This window comes from Amblyomma americanum, chromosome 1 (assembly GCF_052857255.1).
Source record: "Amblyomma americanum isolate KBUSLIRL-KWMA chromosome 1, ASM5285725v1, whole genome shotgun sequence".
Classification (NCBI taxonomy): Eukaryota; Metazoa; Arthropoda; class Arachnida; order Ixodida; family Ixodidae; genus Amblyomma; species Amblyomma americanum.
The window spans coordinates 48,027,134-48,048,808 of record NC_135497.1 but is presented as its reverse complement, the minus strand read 5'-3'; the positions used below and the strand labels follow the sequence as shown (position 1 = coordinate 48,048,808).

General features: G+C 46.8%; 1 pseudogene; it reads right to left on the bottom strand.

Annotated features, from left to right (window-relative positions):
- Positions 1-10,842: 10,842 nt before the first annotated feature.
- On the bottom strand, positions 10,843-20,059 carry LOC144132648 (uncharacterized; annotated as a pseudogene).
- Positions 20,060-21,675: the final 1,616 nt, after the last annotated feature.

Below are 21,675 nucleotides of genomic sequence, written 5' to 3'. Positions count from 1 at the left end.
AATTGTTAGCGGGGCAGACAAGATAGTACACCAGGACTTTCGTTTAAACCAGCAGAAACAGTATCAAATTTTTAAATGAGATATGACTCACGGGTTTCTCTATCATGATGTGTCCTAAAACGTGATTGTAAAATGGTAACTCTTATTTTGTCGAATGAATGACCGAGAATTCTGACGTGTTTAGATAGCGGAAGGTTGGGGAAAGAGGTGCAGTGAGCCCTGTGGTTATTGAAGCGTAAACAGAATGCAGTTTCGGTTTGCCCTATGTACTGCTTATTGCACACAGAGCACTCCAACAGATAGATTACGTTTGAAGTGTCGCAGCAAAAAGTGCCTATAATTCTCATTTGATAGTTACACGCGGTGCTGGTACCTGTTGCTGAGGTAGTCATATGTGCGAAGATTCTGCATCTTGGCTTATTACATGGTCGGCAGCCTTCCGAGACATGCTGTGAAATTCTTGAAGTCAACAAGTCACATAGATTTTTTTACCGTCTGTAGACTTCTCTTGGTGGGTCTGGGAATGTAAGTTTAAGGCGTTGGCTTTGTCCGATGATGTTTGCGAAGAATGCCGGTGACGTTAGGAATAGAAGCTGAATGGGCCAGAATCAAGTTGGTTTGCTGAACTAAGTCAGGGCGATGGGATGTGTCCAAGAGAGCAATTCGGTCAGGCTGGTCTGCACGTCCAAACGCGTCGTCGATTAGAGAAGCGGGGTACTTTTGTTGTGTTAATGTCTTTTTCAGGGACATGCAGTTATGGTTGAAATCAGATCGTTCAGAGCAGATCTGTTTGTAGCGGAGCGCTTGGCCGTAGGGAATACTGGTCTTGCAGTGCTTTACGTGGCTACTATGGAAGTGAAGGTACCGGTGTCTGTCAGTGGGTTCCTTGTAGAGCGTCGTGACTAGTTTGCCATCACGAAGGAGTACTGTCACATCCAAAAAGTTAATACGCTCAGCTGAGTAAGCGTGCGAAAATTATCGCTTATATGGTGCGAAAATGATCGAAAATGGAGCGCTTATATATATATATATATATATATATATATATATATATATATATATATATATATATATATATATATATATATATATATGTATATATATATATAAGCGCTCCACCTCAGTTTATTGTAGTCGTTATTGTCGTTATTTAGAGCGCGAAAGAGACGCAACAACGACAGAACGAAGCGATGAACAGAACGCGCTCAAGAGACGCCAGAATTACGCTCCGCACGACTCGGGAAGCTAGAAGTCGTGCCACGTCCCGGCCTGGTCGCTTCATTAGTAGTGGGGAGCGGCTCTAGTTTCTGCTTCTCCCTGCGGAGATCACTGCCCAGGAGTTACTCTTCAACTGCGGAAGAGACCGGTTGGAGTTTCGAGAGCTTCGGAATGAGACGCTTTGTAGACGACGTGCCGAGGAAACGAAACTTTCGCAATTCAACTATAGGGTTAACGTGAGCTAAGCCACAGCCAAATTTTTTTTATGCCCTTTGTAGAAGCTGACTTATCTCTAGTCAGAATTAGTATTTCATCGTCTTCTCGCATTTTCCTGTCGTCAATCTTGGCACGCTGAAGTGTTGGCGCCCCTCCGCCGGCCCCACCGCCGGGGCGGAGCTTCCTGTCTCGCTGGAGCTAAGTCGCATGTTGGCCGTGGCGATGGTAGGTGCCTGACATCTGAGGGAAGCTAACCAATAGCCACCTCTCAACTTGTATACGCAGCAGCGGACCAACGGAGAAGAGTGCGAGCATGAAAAGTCGCCGGAAAGGGCTCGGCAACTTTAGCTCGTGATTCTGGGTTTTCTGCTACGTGTAGAAGTGTATTATTTGACTCAGGTGTTCATGACAACACAATGCAGTGATTAAGCGAGTTGATGGGCTCCCATCGGAAAGTGTTTCATCATCATCATCATCAGCCTGACTGCGCCCACTGCAGGGCAAAGGCCTCTCCCATGTTCCTCCAATAAACCCTGACTTTTGCCAACTGCACCCACTGTATGCCTACAAACTTTTTGTCCCATCCAACCACCAAGCTTTCTGCCGCCCCCTGCTACGCATGCCTCTTGGAATCTACTCCGTTACCGTTAAGGACCAGCCGTTATCGTGCCTTCGTATTACACGCCCTGCCTAAGCCCATTTCTTCCCCTTTTTTGACTAGGATGCCATTAACCCGCGTTTGTTTCCTCACCCTCTCTCGCTTCCCGTCTGTTAACGTTATACCTATCACTTTTCTCTCCATAGCTCGCTGCGTTGTCCTTAACTTGAGCTGAACCCTTTTCGTTAGCCTCCACGTTTCTGCCCCGTAGGTGAGTACTGGTAAGATACAACTGCTGTATACTTATCTCTAGGGGGATAGTGGTAAACTGCCATTCATGATCTCCGAGAACCTACCACATGCGCTCCACCCCATTATCTTAACCCCAAAATTTTTGAGCTTATAGCATTTCGTTGTTCCTAGCCCCTATCTTGTATAAATGCAAATTTTTGTGAAAATAAAATGACTTAATTAGGCCAATTTATGAATTTTCAAGGAGGATAAATCCGCACATATACTTCAACACACACAGTAAACCAACAGCAATATTCAAAATCATCTCCCCTACTGTGGCCGTTGGAATTTTTAGTTTTTTGCCAGTGGGGTTAGCTTTTGGAGTCAGGGATTTTTCAGTATCTCTGACGACTTACAGTTTCAATTTACTTTCATAATTTTGTTTAAAAATGAGGGTTGTGCATTTTTTCTGAGGATTTGATCCTCTTGTGCCAACACAAATGCAAAGTATTGCTTTCGGAAAGTAACACAAAACAAAAAGGTGCCGTACAGTCGCTTTTGTGTTTGCGATATAAATGAGCTTTAGCACTTTTGGCATGAAACATTCAGTAGAAGTATTGCCATTTCAGGAGTTTGTATCGTGCCTGATACACCGCCGATAATTACAGACCCCCCTCAGCGGAGCCGTTTTCTCTTCTTAAGCTCCATCCTCCATTCCTTCCTCATGGCGCGGTTTAGGTGTTCACCCTGATTGAGACAGTTAATGCGCCTTTCCTTTGGCCGTTAAACATTCGAATTTATTGTACTGACACCTTGGCGCACGTCAAAGAAGCCAGATGGTCGAAATAATCTGAACCTTATTTCGCTGCACCATGCCGATAACAGAGGTACTGCTACCGCATGTAAAGATGCGGTAATAAAACAAGGGGAAACGTTTTGCGAGTCTTAACATAACCCAAAAGACTCTACTCCGCGGTATCTTTTGTATTAACTTACTCTTTTAGTGTTCCTGTCTTCCCCAAACCTCAAAGTAGGAAGTGCGAAGAGGAAGGGTTTTTCATGAAATGTTGCCTCACATAAATTATTTTCGTTATATATGGAGGACGGCGCAATATGTGGAACAAGGAAATGGATCAGCATTTTTTGTCATTTTTTTCTTGACACCTTTTTTCCTTTCTTCGATGCGGCTAACTTGACTATTTCGTGGTTCATGCAGCGTCCCCCCTGTGTCTTTTAGGTCCGTTCTATTTTGTTTTAATTTTGTTTCTTCTGCCATAAAGTCATTCTTTGTCTACGCTCATCGCAGACAACGGAGTTTTGCAAGTGAAAATACGAGCGCAGGTGCGTTGCGGAGACAGCCTATACGCTTCCTGTGGTGGGTGCGACTAATTCGGGTATGTTTTATTTTCGAGAGTTCTGTAGTGGTGCGGACAGATGGGCAGACAAATAATTCACTGCTGACATGGCGAGAAGAAGCTGTTGACGTTTAATGCCTTCTTGCAATAAAAGAAAACGTTGGCTCAGGGTCGTTCTGCTGTCGGGCACGGGTTCGAACCCGGCCACAGTGTCCGCAATTTGCTGGAGGAAAATTGCGAAACTTTCGTGTACTTGAGACTGGTGCATGTTAAAGAACCTAAGGAGGTCGGAATTTATCTCCAGCCATGCACTTCGGTGCGCCAATAGCCTAAAATGTAATCAAAGCACATGAACACCTGTTGACATCCTTTAAATTTTTGAAATAAACCAGACCTTAAGGGCTGCGGGATATTCCGAGTAATAGGAGGCAGGTGTAGGATATTGATGCATGCATTAGTATAGGCAGAAGTTGGCTGCCTCCCGCTCTTGTGCTGTGACCTTTTCAATCCTGAAATCTTTCTCAATGCTAATCTCTGGCTGCTCATTCAACACAATAATCCGTAATCAAAAGCCCAAAACTGCTCATTGACATTTGTTCAGATTTTCAAGCCGCCCCGGTCTCAGTGGTTATGGCGCTCGGGTGCTGAACCGAAAGACACGGGTTCGATCCCGGCCTCGGCGGTCCAATTCGATGAATGCGGAATTCTTCTTCAAGTAAATGTTTGTTCCCCAAAATCCATAAACCTGTTCACATTTTCAGTCACCGATCTCAGGGGAACCTATTTGTCCTTAAGTTTATGATGACAATCTGCAATTCTTTCTTTTAACGTTTTTGAGCATCTTTCATTCGTCGCCTGTGTCTTGGCCAATCCCCCGCAGTGGGTACTCGCCACTTATTCCTTAACGTAACAATAACAACAACAACGACCTCTGGGCTGCTCCACAGTTTTGTCGGTTTTAGGTGATTCCTACTTTTTCCTGTACGTAATTACGTTCTGGTGGAGTAGTGCTGCGTACGCATCCCTACCTTCGCGCAGCTTGCACCATTCAGCACGGACCAGCGATCCAGGCGCCGCCTACGTGGAGATATCCTGTATTCGGGCCCTTTCCCACACCCACAAGAACGACGCAGCCTTGGCCCTTGAGTCCAACTGACTTGGCCTTTGATACCATAGCTCCGGGCACTGTCCTCTGCCACCCGCCTCAAACACCACCATCTTTTCATAGCGACGTGTTTGAAGACGCTGAACATGGTTGAAGACCTTCGAATGTGTTGCGTGGTGCAGCGGCTGGAATGACGAGTGCAAGCTCAGTAACGTTTACTTTGCGCTTGAAGAGTGCCCGGATGTGGCTTGAAAATCGCGAGAGAGCAACGTTTAGTCGCAATCTCCTGGCCACCTTCTCCAACGCCGATCGCCGGGAGGTAGCTAAAGCTGCACTGCACTCCAGTTTCCAGCGGAGAAGCAAAAGTGCGCCCATGTACTTTGAAGACATGACTCGTCTTTTCTAGGGCGACGACCCCACCATGACGAAGAAGCTTCGCAACCTAGTGCGTGGATTAGACAAGCAGGATCTGTTCGCAGTCCCCGTGCGCAGCCCATCGCGGACTGTTGCTGAAGTACTCGCGGAGGCGACCACCATGAAGATGACGCTCCAACAACGGGCCCTGCACTACAATCAGGACGTCACCAGCTTTGCGCCTAGGCGGCTTGCGCGAACTTATTTGGTCCGTTGTTCGGGAGGAACTCCAACGGTTCCGTCTGCCCCAAGTTGTGCCTCTTGTATCGCTGGCCAAAGTCGTCAAGGAAGAAGTGCGCCAGGCTGCACAAGAACAACCTGTTCCCGATGAGCCACCGCTGGTCGAGACTCCACACTGTTCTACGAAAGACGCCTGGCTACGGTCCCACTAACCGGACACCTGCCATGAGGCCAATCTTCCCTATCACGCACCTGCTCCCGCTGTGTCACGCCCTCCGAACGCTGATTTGCGGCACACACCGGACCGCAGGCCCCTTTGGTACCACTAGGAGGAGGCCGGTCACCTTCGCGGTTTCAGACCCGAGGCACCCTGTCTCTTTCCCTGGCACGGCAAGCGGCCACATGAGGCATAACAGCACCTCTGGACGCGCTAAAACCCTTTCTACTCCGGACGCCGCGTGTCCCGTTCGCCTTCGCCACTACGTTACGGTTCGCTAAGTCCGGCCGCCCGAACAGCTCCGCTGGCCATCATTCCTCAAGCCCCAACTGGGAAAACGCACCCGCGACCTCTGTAGGAAGGTCGCTGACGTCGGGACATGCCAAGATCCTCCATCGGGAAGCCTCCGAGTGTACGATACCTTGATGAAGTCCAGCAACGAAGGTATCCGATATTCTGCTTCCGATTTGCGTCTAGCAATAAACGGTGCTAAGGTGACCGTGCTATTTGATACCGGCGCTAATTATTGCGTAATGAGCAGTGCATTCGCCTGAGAACTTAAAAGAGTTCTTATACCGGAGACAGGGATCTATATTTGCACTGTTTGGCGCTACCTACTTCCTCCTTTGGGCAAGTACACAACTTGAGTCGGAATCCGTAGTTGTACGTCGGCGACTTTGTCGTAATTGCCAAGTGTTCCAGAGACTTGACCCTGGAGATCGACTTCCTGCAGGCAGACGGCGCTGTAATTCATTTTCAGGATGTGCGGGTGACGTTCTCGTCCAAACGGGCCGTGGCGCGCTTTGACACCCAAAATATCAGCACCAACGCTCTGAGCATTGTCGAAAATGACGTCACGGTGCCACCACAATGCGACATTATTGTACTTGGGTGGACCGACTTATTCCACGACTGCGAGAACATGTCGGACGGCCCTATTCCACTGCAGCATGAGAGGGGACTTTCACTTGCCTGAGACCCTCCAACTACGTGATTGCTGCACCAACCTCTTCCTCATAATACTTACAAACGAATTTCAGCACTTCGTTAAAGGCACGGCTGTCACCTCCTTTCAAGACGGTTGTGAATTCCCAAGCTCATGCGCCGTGGAAGGATCCCTTCACGCCGATGCTGGTCCACGCTACTGTCTTCAGTCCGTGAAAATAAACCCCGACTTTCCATCAGTTTAGAAGGATATGTTGTCCGACCTGTTAGCAGATTTTGCAGACACCTTCACCTGTTCTTTAAGGTCGTCCTACAAGCACCCTATTGCCACCGGTGAGGCTACGCGACTCGCCTGCCACCACCAGTACCGTGCTTCCCCGACGAGACGAGCAGCCGTTAAGAATCTGGTTGCTGAAGTGCTTCGCGACGATGCCATTCAGCCGTCTGCAAGCACGTGGGCATCGCCGATGGCTATTGACAAAAAGGACAGTACCTTGATTTTCTGTATTGATGACAAGAAACTTAATCACTTCACCAAAGAGGATGTTTACCCGCTGTTCAGAATCAACGACGCACTTTACCGACTGCGGGATGCCAGATACTTGCCGTCACTAGATCTCAAAAGTGGATACTGGCTAACAGAGGTGGACTAGAGATACCGAGAGAAGACGGCTTTCGTGGCTTTCTTGGAAGACGGCCTGTACGAGTTTAAGGTGTTCCGTTTTGGTCAGTGCTCAGCGCCGGCCACGTTCCAACGCATGGTGGATACATTTCTATGCGGCAGTCTTGTATGGCCTACCAGGACGATGTCGTTATATTTTGTACCGCCTGTCACTAATACGTGTAGCGTATGCGTACTTTGCTACAGGCTCTCAAAGGGCCACAGCTCCCAGTGAAACCAGAGAAATGTCATTTTGGCTTTATGTAAGTGTGCTCTCTCCCTCATGTTGTCAGCACCCAGGGTGTTCGGCCAGACACTGAATAGACCGCTGCCGTCTCTGGTTTTCCGCGGTCTACTGACCCGAAGGCCGTTCGGCGATTCTCAGGTCTGTGCTATTAGAGACGCTGTATTCAAGATTTGTCGAGAATTGCTGAACCGTTAGCCTCACTCACTCGGGACGACACGTCTTTCCTGTGACAAAGCGAACAAGAGCCCGCATTCCTGGAGCTTCGCAGCCGTCTACAAAATACTCCGATATTCGGTCACTTCGATGAACGCGTTGCAACGGAAGTCCACACTGATATCAGCAATGTTGGTCTCGGTGCGGTGCTGATACAGTGGCTGGACGGTGCAGAACGGCTCATCGGTTACGCGAGCTGAACACGCGCGCGCTCGTAGACCAACTGTTATACGGCTGAGAAAAAATGTCTCACAGTATTATGGGCCATCAGCAAGCTCCGACAGTACCTCTTTGGGAGACTCTTCCGTGTTGTCAGCGACCACCACTTCTTTATCTGACTGGCGAGCCTCAAGGACCCTTAAGGTCGATAGGCTCGATGGAGCCTTCGCTTGCAAGTGTACGGCGTAACAATCGTCTGTAAAGCGGGGCGTAAGCATCGGGATGCGGACTGTCTGTAGCGCGCGCCTTTCGCAATGGAACCTGAAGAAACCACCGATTATTTTCCTTTCCTTGGCGCTTTCAGTACTTCCGAGATGGCGTAGCTTCGAGGGTGGACTCAGAGTTAGCGCCACTCATCGATTTCCTTCAGCCAGTGGGGTCGAATTATTGTCACGTCGGCACGGTCAACCACCCTGCTGCTACGACTGCTAGCATCTGCTCTGGTTGGGTGGTCTCCTCTGACACTGCATCGTTCTTAAGTTGTATCAGACTTTAGCACCAATATACACGTTCTCGCTAATAGAGTGCTCTATTGCTAACGATTTGGATATTCGCCACTTGGATAAGAAAGAAGAGGGTGGGAACGTAAAAGGGTATGTTGCGCTTGCATACGCACGCTGCGCGCGACTGCGTCCCGCTGCACTCGATTGCAACAGCTAAAGTTCGTCTATACCTTAGCAACCAGAATTTGCAGACACCACCAAGCTATAGGTAGGTTGGAACGAACGAGGTCATGCCGCAATGTTTTCATGTTTAGAATTTTCGCCGTGGCAGATCGCTTCAAAGTCCTCCTTCACTCTTTTGCTGCTCTAAACGTGGAACAATTCCTTAGACGTGAATGCGCAATGGCTCAGTGACTGTAGTGATTGGCTTCTAAGCACGAGGTTGCGGTTTCGATCTCAGCCGCGGCGGCTGAATTTTAAAGGAGGCGAAATGCAAAAACACTCGTGCAGCGAGGTTCTGGTGCACAATGATTGTCAGGTGGTTTAAATTTTTCCGAGCCTTTCCACATTTCGTGCCGTTTAGCTGCTCGACTTCGGCATATAAAATGGGCATTAGCTTTTTACTCTTATTTCCACAAAATTATCCTGTTGACAACAGTGCTTCTTTTTTTTGACCTCGTACAATGGCTTCGCTGCTTGAATTTTGTTTGGTTAAAATTTCTTCAAGGTGGCACATGTAAAATAATAAAACGTTCGAGTTACATATTGAAGCGTGGTGAGTAATTAGTTTAAGCTTAGTGCTCGGAAATTCTACAAATTCCTTCAAAAATGCGGGATCGATTAATGCATATTGTCACTTCTGCAAGGAATATCCTCAAGGAAGGGCTTACTAAAAAGGCGCGTAATGGGGCATCTGCCAACAACCCTGCGCTGCGGCTCCATTTTTTATCCTTAACCATCGTGTTCTCAGGCGCCGTCAACTTCGATGCAGGGGAAATAAGTAGGCTTAGTACCATTTCAGAGACAGTTCCCACCTAAAATGCCTGTAGTGCGCGAACATTATGCAGAATATTGATGCCTCATGATAAATATCAAGTTCCAGCCGCATTTGAGACATCTTAGCAGCAAAATATTCTGGTTTAGGGCTCCCTTGCTTTCGTCAGTACTACAACTAGTAAAACCTGCGGGATGACCCATAACTTTTCCCGTCATGAGTGAAATGGGGAATAAATTTCACCACTACAGTGATTCATGGATGATGTTGCTTATTTCCGCATTAGTGTGTGCTTCTTTACTTACAAATGCAAATTAAAATATTGAAAATACCAGTGACATATACGCCTATGGAAGACGAGCAGATAGATATTCGTTCATCGCTTTGCAGAAGCGTATCCATGAGCAGCTTCAGAACTGTTTTGTCAATTTTTGGCACGGTAAGTCTACTGCCCTATTCGGTCTTAGTTTGGCTGAGAATTTGTCTTTAAGCTCTCACAGTGAAGGGTCAAACTGCAAAGCATCAGAATTCGAAAGGACCATCCGACAGACTTAACAGCAACCACTCGTGAAGATGGATTGGCAATGGCCACTGTATGCTATCTAATCTCATTGCTGAACTCCAGCTAAGGGACTGAAGTCTTGCCAGAAATGCGGGTTCAATCACCACGGCGTAGGTCGAGTTTCGATGGAGGCGAAATTCTAGAAGCGCGTGTACTGTGCGATGCGAGGGCATGTTAAAGAACCGCAGGTGGTCTAAATTTTTCCGGAGGCCTTCTCTACGGCGTCCCTCATAGCCTGAGTCGCTTTGGGACGTTGAACCCCCATAAACAAATATAACAAAGAACTGCCGCAGCTCTCGAGGGAGCTTAGGCGGCCTCCGACACTTTGTCCAAATTTGGAAATTGTGGAGACTCTGTTGCCTCCTGACGCGAATAAATTGTGAACTCCGGCACTTCCAGACTATTTGTGTCGTACATTGATATTTAATTTAGGACCGGTCAACATCATCCAGCCGCACAGAGCTGCTTTACTGAGGTTTTCGGTTTACCTGCCTTGAAGGCGGCAAAATTAGGTTGTTATTTACGTGCGGGTTCCGACGCAATAGTGATTCAGCACAATCCCGACGTTTCACGGCAGATTAAATGGCGCTTTTTTTAATGAGTTTTAAAACTTCCAGTCGTGTCGGAATGAGCCACCGCTGCGTTTTTATTTCCAAATTTAACCTTCACAGAGTTTCGCTCAGTGTAGGCAGAAAGCAACCAAGAAAAGGAACTAGGAAGAATATGGAGCTTCGAAATGTCAATCCGGCAGACATCATTTAATGCGTTCAAATTTCAACACAGATGGTTCAGATAACAAGTTGTATATATTTATTTGAAATTAAGGATTGTACAGAACTGTTGTGGGCTGTGAGCTCTACAGCATGTAGTGTTCAGAACTGCGCAGATTATTCTGGCGGCCGTCTTCCCGCAGCATTCAGTGCATTTATGCGACCATTTATTTTGCGTATGTACAGCTTTGCCCTATAGGCCTGGCGAGAAAGGAACAATCGATGCCCGCAGCTGGAACGTGTCGATTATGTTTTTAAGTAGTGTCTAGAAGGTGTCCTGATACACAGCGCCGTCATCTGAAAACGCAAAAAAAAGAAACAGCGTGAGAAACCGGTCAAACGAGAAAAGTCTTTAACGACAAAGTGGCTAAACAATAAAAATATACACTTACTGCAATATGCGAGCTAGTGGACCCACACTGAAAAACTAAGTTTGTAAATGTGTTACAAGAAATCAGCATTCGCGATATTCAGCCTTAGCTCATCTTAGTAACAATCATACTTTTCTTGAAGGAGCGAGAGAGAGACTTAAATGAGGTGGTTGCACTTGCAGCAGCGGAAATTGATTTGGCGATTGCAGTGCAGTCAATTTCACGTTACAGAAGCAATATGAGCTCTTCCACTGCTGCAAAGAACAAGCTCGGACCACCAGCGGCATTTCTCGCAGTCGTTTACGTCCCCACTAGTGCTGCAGCTGCACACATTATGGTCCCCAAGTAAAACTCCCATGCACTCTGGGCTGTAGCCTTCGCTGTGGTTACAGGGCAATAACTGCAACCCTGTCATCTGGCGCAACACGCGTCCTGAGCTGACCGGCCCGTTAACAGCTTACTTCTAGTACCCATAATGCGGCGGATGAAAGGCAGGAATTCTCGAACACAATGTTTCAGTATATTTCCTCGAATAGAAAAATTGGAGCAAGTGCCGAATACCGCAAGATAGCGACAAACTAGAAATCAACTGGCTATTCACCAGAAACGTGTGTTTAGGGCATCTAAACACACCACATGCTACGACGAATCAAATGTAAACAACATTTTCTAAATCAAACATTGTCTTATTCTTTCGGAAATCATCATCATCATCATCTTCGTCGTCATCATCATCACCAGCCTGACTACGCCCACTGCAGGACAAAGGCCACTTCCATGTCTCTCCAATTAACTCTGTCCTGTGCCAGCTGCGGCCAAGCTTCTTAATCTCATCCGCCCACCTAACCTTCTGCCGCCACCTGCTACGCTTGCCTTCTCTTGCAATCCACTCCGTTACGTTTAAGGACCAGCGGTTATCTTTCATTCGCATTACACGCCCTGCCCAAGCCCATTTCGTCCCCTTTTTTTCGATTAGGATGTCATTACCCCGCTTTTGTTCCCCCAGCCACTCTGCCCGCTTCCGGTCCCTTAACTTTACACCTATCATTTTTCTTTGCATGGCTCGCTGCGTTGTCCTTAACTTAAGCTGAACCCTTTTCGTTATCCCCTACGTTTCTGCCCCGTATGTGAGTACCGATAAGATACAGCTGTTGTACACTTTTATTTTGAGGGATATTGGGCAAAATGCCATTCATGATCCGAGAGAACCTGCCATATGCGCTCCACCCCATTCTTAGCCTCCTAGTTCTATCTAATGAACTAGATCAGCGGTCGCTACCTGTCCCAAGTATTCCTTTACCACTTCCAGCACCTCGCTGCCAATTGTGAACTGCTGTTCCCTTTCTAGGCTTCTGAGCATTACTTTGGCGTTCTGCATGTTAAATTTCAGTCCTACCGTTCTCCTCTGCCTGTCTAAGTCATTGATCACGCCTTGCAGTTCATCACCCGAGTGACTTACTAAGATATTGTCATCAGCGAATCGCAGATTATTTAGGTATTCTTCATTAACTCTTATCTCCAACTGCATTTGAGCACTGATTAACGCTCGTGATTGCGTGCCTCGTTTTCCTGCACTCAACATCGTCGCAGTGGTTCCATTCATATATTTACAAAGCACTGCCTACCGGGAACATTTTGACACCGAAACCTGCGTCAGAGCTCCATGCGTAAATCAATACATGGTAAACGTTTGCATGTCGCGATTCGTGACACCCGCCATATAATAGGCTAACGGCACTTATAATTTTTCGGAGGGCTTATAGATGAATGGAAGACCTTTAGGTTTGAGTTTTAATAGCATTTCAGGTTCTCTAAATATTAGCCGCGGTTCTGAGGCAAACAAGTATTATTCATATCAGTAAGAAACCAGAGCAAAAAAGCTTACCGTCGTGGTTCGGAGCCCACGTCTGATGAAAAGCTGGCTGCTGCGCTTGCATCTCGTGCAGCTCCCAGCAGCAGCCTTTCTCAAGGGCTCCCTTCGGATGAACCGCGGTATTACGGCAGTCCCTGAGTTCGTAGCCGATTGAATAAAACCTCGCCTGGCGCCAGCGCCTGCCACACTGAACCCCAGGTTTGTTTCCGTGTCGTTGTGGACTATAAGCAACCCGAAGCGTCTTTTAATGCTGGTACTACCCATCGGGCTTTATCTATAACGCCAATGTAAGATTTGGAGCGATTTCCCAAGCTTTGCTAAATGAGGTTCCATACGAGGCATTGGTCGCTCTCCTGCCTGGGACGTATTCACATTTTGCCGCAATTAGTCTTTGGGCAAGAATAGAACACCTCTCTTTTTGAGCTCGAAAAATATCCCCCGAGTTTTACCCCCTAAATTCTGGGAAAAATAAACCGAAAAACGAAGGGCCCCGAATACACGTTGCTATATAGGCTTGCGTGCAAGAACTTCAGCTCAACGGCCAGCTTTTCTTTTATTTTTGTCGCTGTTCGCGGTACGATACTGCTGTTTTTATTTGGAATGTGACGCGGTAAGTAGTTTCATTTCATTTTGTTTATATTTATACCATACAATTTACCAAACAAAGTTTGGTGAAGAATCTCTGGGACACTCACCATTCAAGTCTGCCTTGGCCACCTCCTCTGCTAGCCAAGTGGCGGCTGGCTGCCTGCGAGACGCGCATCACGAAAGCCCATGAACCTCATTTTTGCGCACGAAGCCTCCCGAGATCTGTTGATTTTCACACGTTTCACCTTGGCACCTTTGTGCGCAGGCGACAGGCAAAGAGAGATACACAAACACGTCACCTGATGTCGTACTTCAAATTTCATCGCTAATTTTGTGTATGAGGTGCGCCACGTCGGTGAATTATCCTGTGTAGCACTTTTTTACTGTGTCGTTGGGCACAAGTTAAAGGTTAAAGGGGTGCAGACACAAAGTTTTAAGGTGTCCGTTTTTTCGAACCGAAAGAGGTCTAGGGGTCTAGTGATCATGAGTATGAGCACAGAACATCATTGCGAAGCGTGAACAATGAATTACACACGATTTTATACCGGAAGTTATGGTCTCGGTCGGTGCCAGTGCTCACGGTTGAGCGGCTAACCTGGACTACCACATTTGTGATGACGTTGCCTTTGCCCGCAAGCACTGGCTGTTCCTGTGAACCAATGTGCTCGGTGACGTCACAATAAATGGGGCAAGTGCACCTTGGCGTCACAAGATGGGCTGGAAATGCCAAGCGGCTCCTCGGACAACATTCAAAATCCCATTAAATTTTTTGTATGTGCGACTCAATGCCTTCGAGTGAAACTTGCTAGAAGGCATCTCGTTACGTCCATGAAGCAAATACACCGTTTGCTTGCGTTCGAAAATTTTTGTCTGTGCCCCTTTAAAAGTAAGAGATTTGGTGCTAAAGTGTAGCTTTGTGGCACTGTGCGAGTAGGAATTCTGAATTTCCAAAATGCGTTCTCAGCATTTGCTAGGGTGAAAACAGCAGTTGACATTCTCATTATTTTAGAATATGGATTACATTTCAGGCTGGTGTGGTTTGAATTTTTTGCATACCTGCCATTTAAATAAATGCTGTGCTTAGAAGTGACGGTTGTACAATAATTTAAATTTCTTTAAAGAATACAAGGTGGTTATTCAAAAAAATATTTTAATGTTACACAATAAACGCCGGAAACTCGAGCGTCGCTTACGCAGCAGGTTGGTAGGACTCGTCAGATGAGCCGGAGCTTAATCTCTTGCCGAATCCTCTGGCCGTAGATAAGCTGATCCTTCGGATGTCCCTTTTACTCCTGGACAAAATAAGAAGAGCGAATCCTTCTAAACATCTTGTTGCCTCACATCAAGCGCGCCTAATTACAGCGTGCATGTAAATTCAAAGAATGCCTTATTAGTACGCCCGCGTCCTGTCATGTTTCGGCAAGGAGCCCCATACTACCATCTGAAGACACGCAGACAAGCGCACCGGTATCTCGTGAAGTGCGAGCCAGTGTGAAAGCAAATGCTCGAGACAGGTAGCAAATCTGTCCTGAAATTGATAAGTTTGCGCGTCAGCACTCACCATTTCTTTACTGCTTGCCATGAAATCGACCATCCTCAAGAAGAGGCAATCATCGACTGCCGTTTTTGGGAACAAGGAAGGAATCAAGTAAGGTCGAGATACTTTAAGGAGAGCTTCTTTTGATAGTAATAAAACAAGAAAAAAGACACGAATGAGTACTAGGCTTCTCTCTGAAACGCGCCGAGGCTGCAATAAACAGAAGGAGTCAAACGATAACTATAAGGAATGTTTGTGAACAAGGGGTAGTTTCTGAATGTCTGGGGTGCCCTTTTAACTGCTGTTGTCTATACGCTACTGAGAAAATCAGTTTCTTGGGAGTGCAACTTTTCTACACACTGGCAATCGTGTGCCGTCTGGCAAGGACGTTCATAAGTAAATGCTATCCGGCTGCCGAGCCACAAGGTGGGATGGTGAACGTTTCCGCCCTCAAGGTTTGATGTTTTCGTCGAATTTTCGGGTAACCTGTGTCCCAGTTCGAAAATAGGCACGAATTTAGATGGAAAGTTACAATGATGAATAATACGGTAAGAGACGACACAATTCGATAGCAACCTCTCATTGTGCCCCTATTCTTTTTTGTTTCTATATTGTGGAGAAATGCTACATTTTGAGATAACGCTGAATATTAGCGAGCCGACCTGCTTATTAGAGTTGGAAGGCCAGGACTCGCGGGCTGTCTTTACAATTTGTGCTGTGGTTGTCTAGCTCCGTTTGCAATATTTCTGACAAATCTACAAAATGAAAGTGCTCGTAGCACCATTAAATAAACCCAGGTGGTCGAAATCTTGCCGGAGCCCTCCACCACGGGTGTATGCGTCTTTTGTGATTCTTCACTTCCTCCTATCCTCACGGCGTGGTTAATATGCCCTCCTAGAAATGAGAAAATCTTTTCCTTCCCTGAAAAATAGTTTTCATTATCATTTCACAGCGCCATTAATTACTATGGTGCCTGTTTAAACTGATATCAAGGAAACGTTTTTGTGGCAGTGGCTTTTGGCTCGCAGAGGTACGGACAAACAGCTATTTCGGCGAAGGGCATATATGCCCTGCGTAAATGTCTTATAATTAAATTTCGTATTTCTGCGTGACAGTAAGCACAAGTAATGCCATTCCGAGCATAATGTTTTCATAATATAATTTCAGCCTTTTTTTTTCTTGAGCCGCAGAGAAAAGGTGACACGTGCGAAGATTTCACGGTACTTGCGCCTGACTTCGATTCACGAGCTTGTGGCTGCGGCGGTTGCTTGTGTGCACCGGCACAGTCACTGTTGCACGCTCTAGCAGAGAGAGGGAGAGAAAAAGAAAGTAATAAAGAAGGAAAGACAGAAAGAAGGAAAAAAGAAAGAAATAAATAAAGAAAGGAAGAACGAAAGAAAAAAAGAAAGAAAGGAAAAAGAAAGAAAAAAGAAAAAAAGAAAGGAAGAACGAAAGAAAAAAAGAAAGGAAGGTGGAGCGTATATTTGGATCTCTTTGTGAAAGGACTCAAGGCAGGGACAAAGACTGAATGTGACAATGACTACGACAAGCTACGACGTAAGCTTGGTCAGGGCCCCAAACTCCTTATGGATATTTGACTTTCGACAGCCCTCGTTAGATACACTGGTGATTACTGCAGGTTTCGCCATATCTGGCAATAAACGTTCCACGCCGTGCGTGAGTCGAGATGAGTTAAGAACTCGGCACAGCGGTTTGCTTTCAACACCCCGTTAAACTTTCTATTTTCTAAGAACCACCGAAACTAAATAAAGTCTAGGAAGCGCCGATTTTCTTTTCCGTTCTTTACCTTGTTGCCTCCTGAACATATTATCAGAAAATATTTTAAGAGGTGCCGAGAAAGTTTTCCCGCCTGTTGAAAATGAAACCACACGCATATTAAAAGCCCGAGAGTGATGTGCCTGTGGCACTGAGACCATGCTCTACACAGTAACGTTAACTGGTCGGTACAACATTGCGTCCTAGCAAAATTAAAGAGGGCATCCGCTCTGCCGAGCACTGACACTATCGGGAACCCAGATAAACAACCTCTGATATAGCACCAGATTCGGGACCGCTCGTGCTGCCTTGAATATTCACAGCTGCGTGTAAAGCGTGCACTGTTGCAGTAAATGTAGCTTTGCGGGTAAGCTAGATATCAAGAAGGCGAAAATTTGCGCAAAACTGGTGCTCACTCTGTTACTCGAGTAGACTGTCGGGAGAAAAACACCTATTTATATTTCTTGTACATATCAAGCTTTAAGGGTCCCACACTGCCACGCTGACCACATTAGTCGTTCTTACTTGTAATCCATTGGATCGAAGTCGTCGTTGTCCAGCAAAAACGTAGTGTCGGGGTCAGCGCGCTTTCCGAATCCCCTGGCCGTTGAGATCTTCATGTTACGAAAGCCTTTCTTCATTCTGTGGGCAACAAGTTGTGGGTGAGCAGCAATATGGAGTCAGAAGTAGGCGAAATTAACGTAATATTCATTTGTCTGCATGCACCACTGTAATATTTTTCTTGAAGCGCATTCTGAATCTGGGTGGCAAAATAAGTGAGTTGGTTATAATCCGTGGCAATGTAGCACCACAAGCACGACAACAACTAAAGGCGGCGTCGTTTTGTATGGTCAGAGAGTGACGTCCACAAAGACGCTTGATAGATTTCTTTTATTGAGAAAATAAGGACCAGAATTTGCGACGAAACCTATCAAGTCGCAAGTGCTGTATAACGCTGACACTTTGCCCGATTGACGTGTACTCTGTGCACAAAACAGTTTGAAAAGTTTGCTATCCCAACCGTCGTTGTCTAGTCTTGAAACTAGCGAAAAGAGTTGATGTCAAAAAATGTCTGCAACGAATTGAAACTCAATTTTTATACAGTGTAACTCTGCTCAATCGATCTCGAAGGGGATCGCAAAATATTTCGGTGTATCCATACTTCGATATTTAAAACATGGCAATGGATAAGCTGATCTGCAGACTAGAAGCAAGAGTACATTGCACCAACGCTAGTAAAGCGCTCGTTGCAGTGACGCGCTGCCCACCGGTGTACTGGCAGCGCACCTGCAGCGGACAGTTGTTTGGAACTGCGTACAAGATGTCTAATCCTGTTACCGGTACACAGTATATAGAATAATCGTTCGTTAAGCTCAAGGTGCGTTTGGATTCCGCAACGCATTCGTCAGCGAAGACAGGGAAGCACGCAAGGCGAGAGCCGCTGCTAGGCATTACTTAGGATGCCTTCACCGCACGGACGTGAACAGGCATTGAAAAGGAGTACAAGAGACCGAAAGCCACCCTCTACCCTCCTCCCTCATTTCACCTCGGCACACACTTTCACAGCTGTCAGCACGTGCCCAAGAACGTGCAGCCGATTCATTCCCACGAGCGAAAAAAATGATCGAAGATTGTCTTTAGGAGAAGCGCCACTCGGATGGGGATGGTGCGCCGTTCGATATATCGAACTACCGGAGAAATTAGAGTTACATATGCGCGACTTTCCTATACCTTTACACGAGATTTTCAAGGGGATAATGTTTTCGATACAGCCAATAATTTCAAATATCCGGGTATGAATTATTCGGGCCCGAATGAAGATTCGTTCCTGCATTCTATTCTCTGAAAGATTGCATTCGAACCAAACCGAGTGCGGTCCGACGCGGCAGAGTGAAATGCTGTTGAATTCATTGATTGAGCTTGAAGAAATAAAACTAGCTTAGAGTGGACGGCTATTCTACCCTGCCTTTCAAGCTGGTCAGTTTTTCATGTCTAAGAATGATTTCACCTCGGTAAGCGATGTCTCGATCACTCTATTCGAACTGCTAGTGAGCTATGTCCCCTGTTTATGTGAGTCATCGAGGTCTGTATGATGTACGGGAATACGAGATTTGCCTTTTTTTTCTTATTCCTACCTTTATGATATTCAATAAATCAAACCCGCGTTCACTGCTACGAGATTTACACGAGTCTGACAGAGAAGCATTTTGCATTGCATGGCTTTCTTCATTTGCATTACAGAATTCTCGTTAGTTACGCGAGTTGCTCACATGAAACTTTTGTGGATACTGAATCAGTCATTTCCCGCGTACTCCAAGCATTTCCTTCCTTGGCTTGCAATGTCTACGTGCTGCCGTCTTTGCGCTCAGCAGAAAGCCCATTCTTGCTTCGCAAAAAGGTGTTGTACCATTTTACAGCGATGTTGTAGGTGTCCCTGTAAACACCGAGCGAACGCAAATAAAGCACATGTCAGTTGCTTTTCCTGCGCATTCTCAGTTCCGCCTCAAGCACATGTCGCATGAACGCCAACTTGCTACATGTCCATCTTTGTTGTCGGGTTGGAGCAGAACTGGCATAATATGTCCGCCCTGAGGGCTAGCTGTATCGATCCTCACCGCTTGTCACAACTCAGTGGCCGGCTGAGACATTTTTGGCTCGCGTGTGCGCCGCGAGAGTATAGCCGTAGGTTGCAGTCGGAGGCCGCTGGGACCGATACTCATGTGAGACTCCGGTGCCCCGAGTAGTGTCCTTCACCGCTTTTCCGCCGCCTTAACGCAATACGGGGCGGCAGGGTTCGACAGGCATCGGAACCGCCATGAACAGTTTGTGGCTGCAGAAATTCAATCAGTATGAAAGAAGGCCTGACAGAAATGAGCGCTCTCGAAGCACAATGGCTGGCTCTTGGAATCTTGTCGAGAGCTAAAAGACATGTAGGCGAGCGAACTTGTCTGTCTGCAGGGCGCTCCAATCTCGACGTCCGTGACTCGAGCTTCTGCTCATTTCGCCTCACAGGACCCGAGGCGACAGCGGCCGAACTAAAGGCAAGTCTTACAGGGGCTGCTGCGCAGCGGGCAGCCGGTGCAGGGCCACGTGGTGTCCGAGCAGGGCGGCTATAGGGGCAGCGCGCCGCGCTTGCCGAAGCCCCGCGCCGTCGAGAGGCGCAGCTGCTGGAATCCGCGGTGCTGGCGCTCGGCCCCCGCAGGCCCCACTCCGATGGGCGCGGCACCGTCGTCAGTGCCGCTGGCCTGGCCGCAGCCCACCACCACCGCGCTGGCCAGCAGCAACAGGCCGGCTCGTCCCAGGGCCGCCATGGTCGCTCGTGTGCGCTCTGCGACAAAGGAAGCAAGCCCTGTGAGGCACTATGTGCGCGCGTGCTCTTTTCTACTTGTTGAACTGATTACTCGTGGTGCAAAGGATGTAGTACATTCAACATGGCGGCGGTAACAGTAGCCTAGCCGACTACTGGATATACTACGAATCTCCCTATTTTACAACAAACATTAGCTCCTCAGGCTTGATATTTTCCTCGGACATTATATGTACCTCCAAAACCAGTGTGAAATTATTATATTACACTGCATAAGCTTACACGCAAAATGTCTTTAAATTAGTTTGGTCCACTTGTCACTACAAAATATCATGCAGTAGATCTTCGTTACAAGGATACTGATGCGACGGTAAAAATCTTCTCATAAATGATATCTTTATATAAGTTGAAACTTTTCTGGAAGGGCGAAAGATTTGAATAAAGTGGTGCGTACGTTGGAGATGACGATCTCGTGATGACGGAAGATAACACTCCTCACACGGCTTTGATATTGTCCTTCAATCACTTCGCAGGATTGGTTCGTACGACTTTTTGACATAGCTTTTTTTTTTTCTTCTTGTGACCTCTCAACGTGAGGTGACGTTGGTAAGAGTTTTGTAGTCCTTTCTTTTTTTTCGAAACCTATTGCCTTTGAAACAAAGCTGGCGCACAACATTGCTCGATAGCTAGCAGCCGGACGTCTGAGGTGGTAAGTGCCGATGACAAAGGGGCAAAATAATGGAACAGTAAAAAACTGGAACTGGAAATGGAAAAGCTTACGACCCCAGATCGAGCAGCGCATGCCTGCTCGTGGTGTGGAAACAGAGAGCAGCTCTTCGTACTGAAAACTAAACTTTAGCCAGGACTGTGCGATGTCAGTGCACGTTAAAGATCCCCAGGTGGTCGAAATTATTCCGAAGCCCTCCACTACGGCACCTCCAATTATTCCTTTCTTGTTTCACTCCCTCCTTTATTCCTTCCCTTACGGCGCGGTTCAGGTGTCCAACGATATATGAGACAGATACTGCGCCATTTCCTTCCCCAAAAACCAATTTAAAAAAAAATCCAGGATGGAAGATAATCATGAAGGCAGCGCTGATGGCTGGAATCAATTTTTCGGTAGCCAGTAAGCAAATATGTCGGACTAAATTGCTGACATACGCATAACCTTTTGATGGTGCCCAAAATGAAGTCCCAACTTCAAAAATGAAGCAATAGAAGGACTTGCATATTCAAGGCAGGATTTTAGACGTAGCGAAATGCCTTAAAGTCAAATAGATATTCGGGTTCGCTGTATATTTAGACCCCCACTCCCCTAAATTAGTAATCAGAAGAAGTGCACGTTTCGTCCGTAGCGTACCTGACCTAGTACTGTGCAGTGTTGAATAGCCAAAAGAAAAATACCACCCAGCTGCTTTTTGAGCTGAACGAACATGCAGGGCTAGGTTCCAAAATCTACTGCCATTACAGCTGATGGACAGCCGAGCGATTGAAAGGAGAATATAGAAAGATACTATTTCTTCTTTGACTCGCCAGTCACTTGTTCAACTCGCTCATAGGCAGAAAAAGCCAGCTAGGCTATTTTTTCGTAAAATTGTTTCACAACTGTGAATTATAGCTACTAGACCGAAA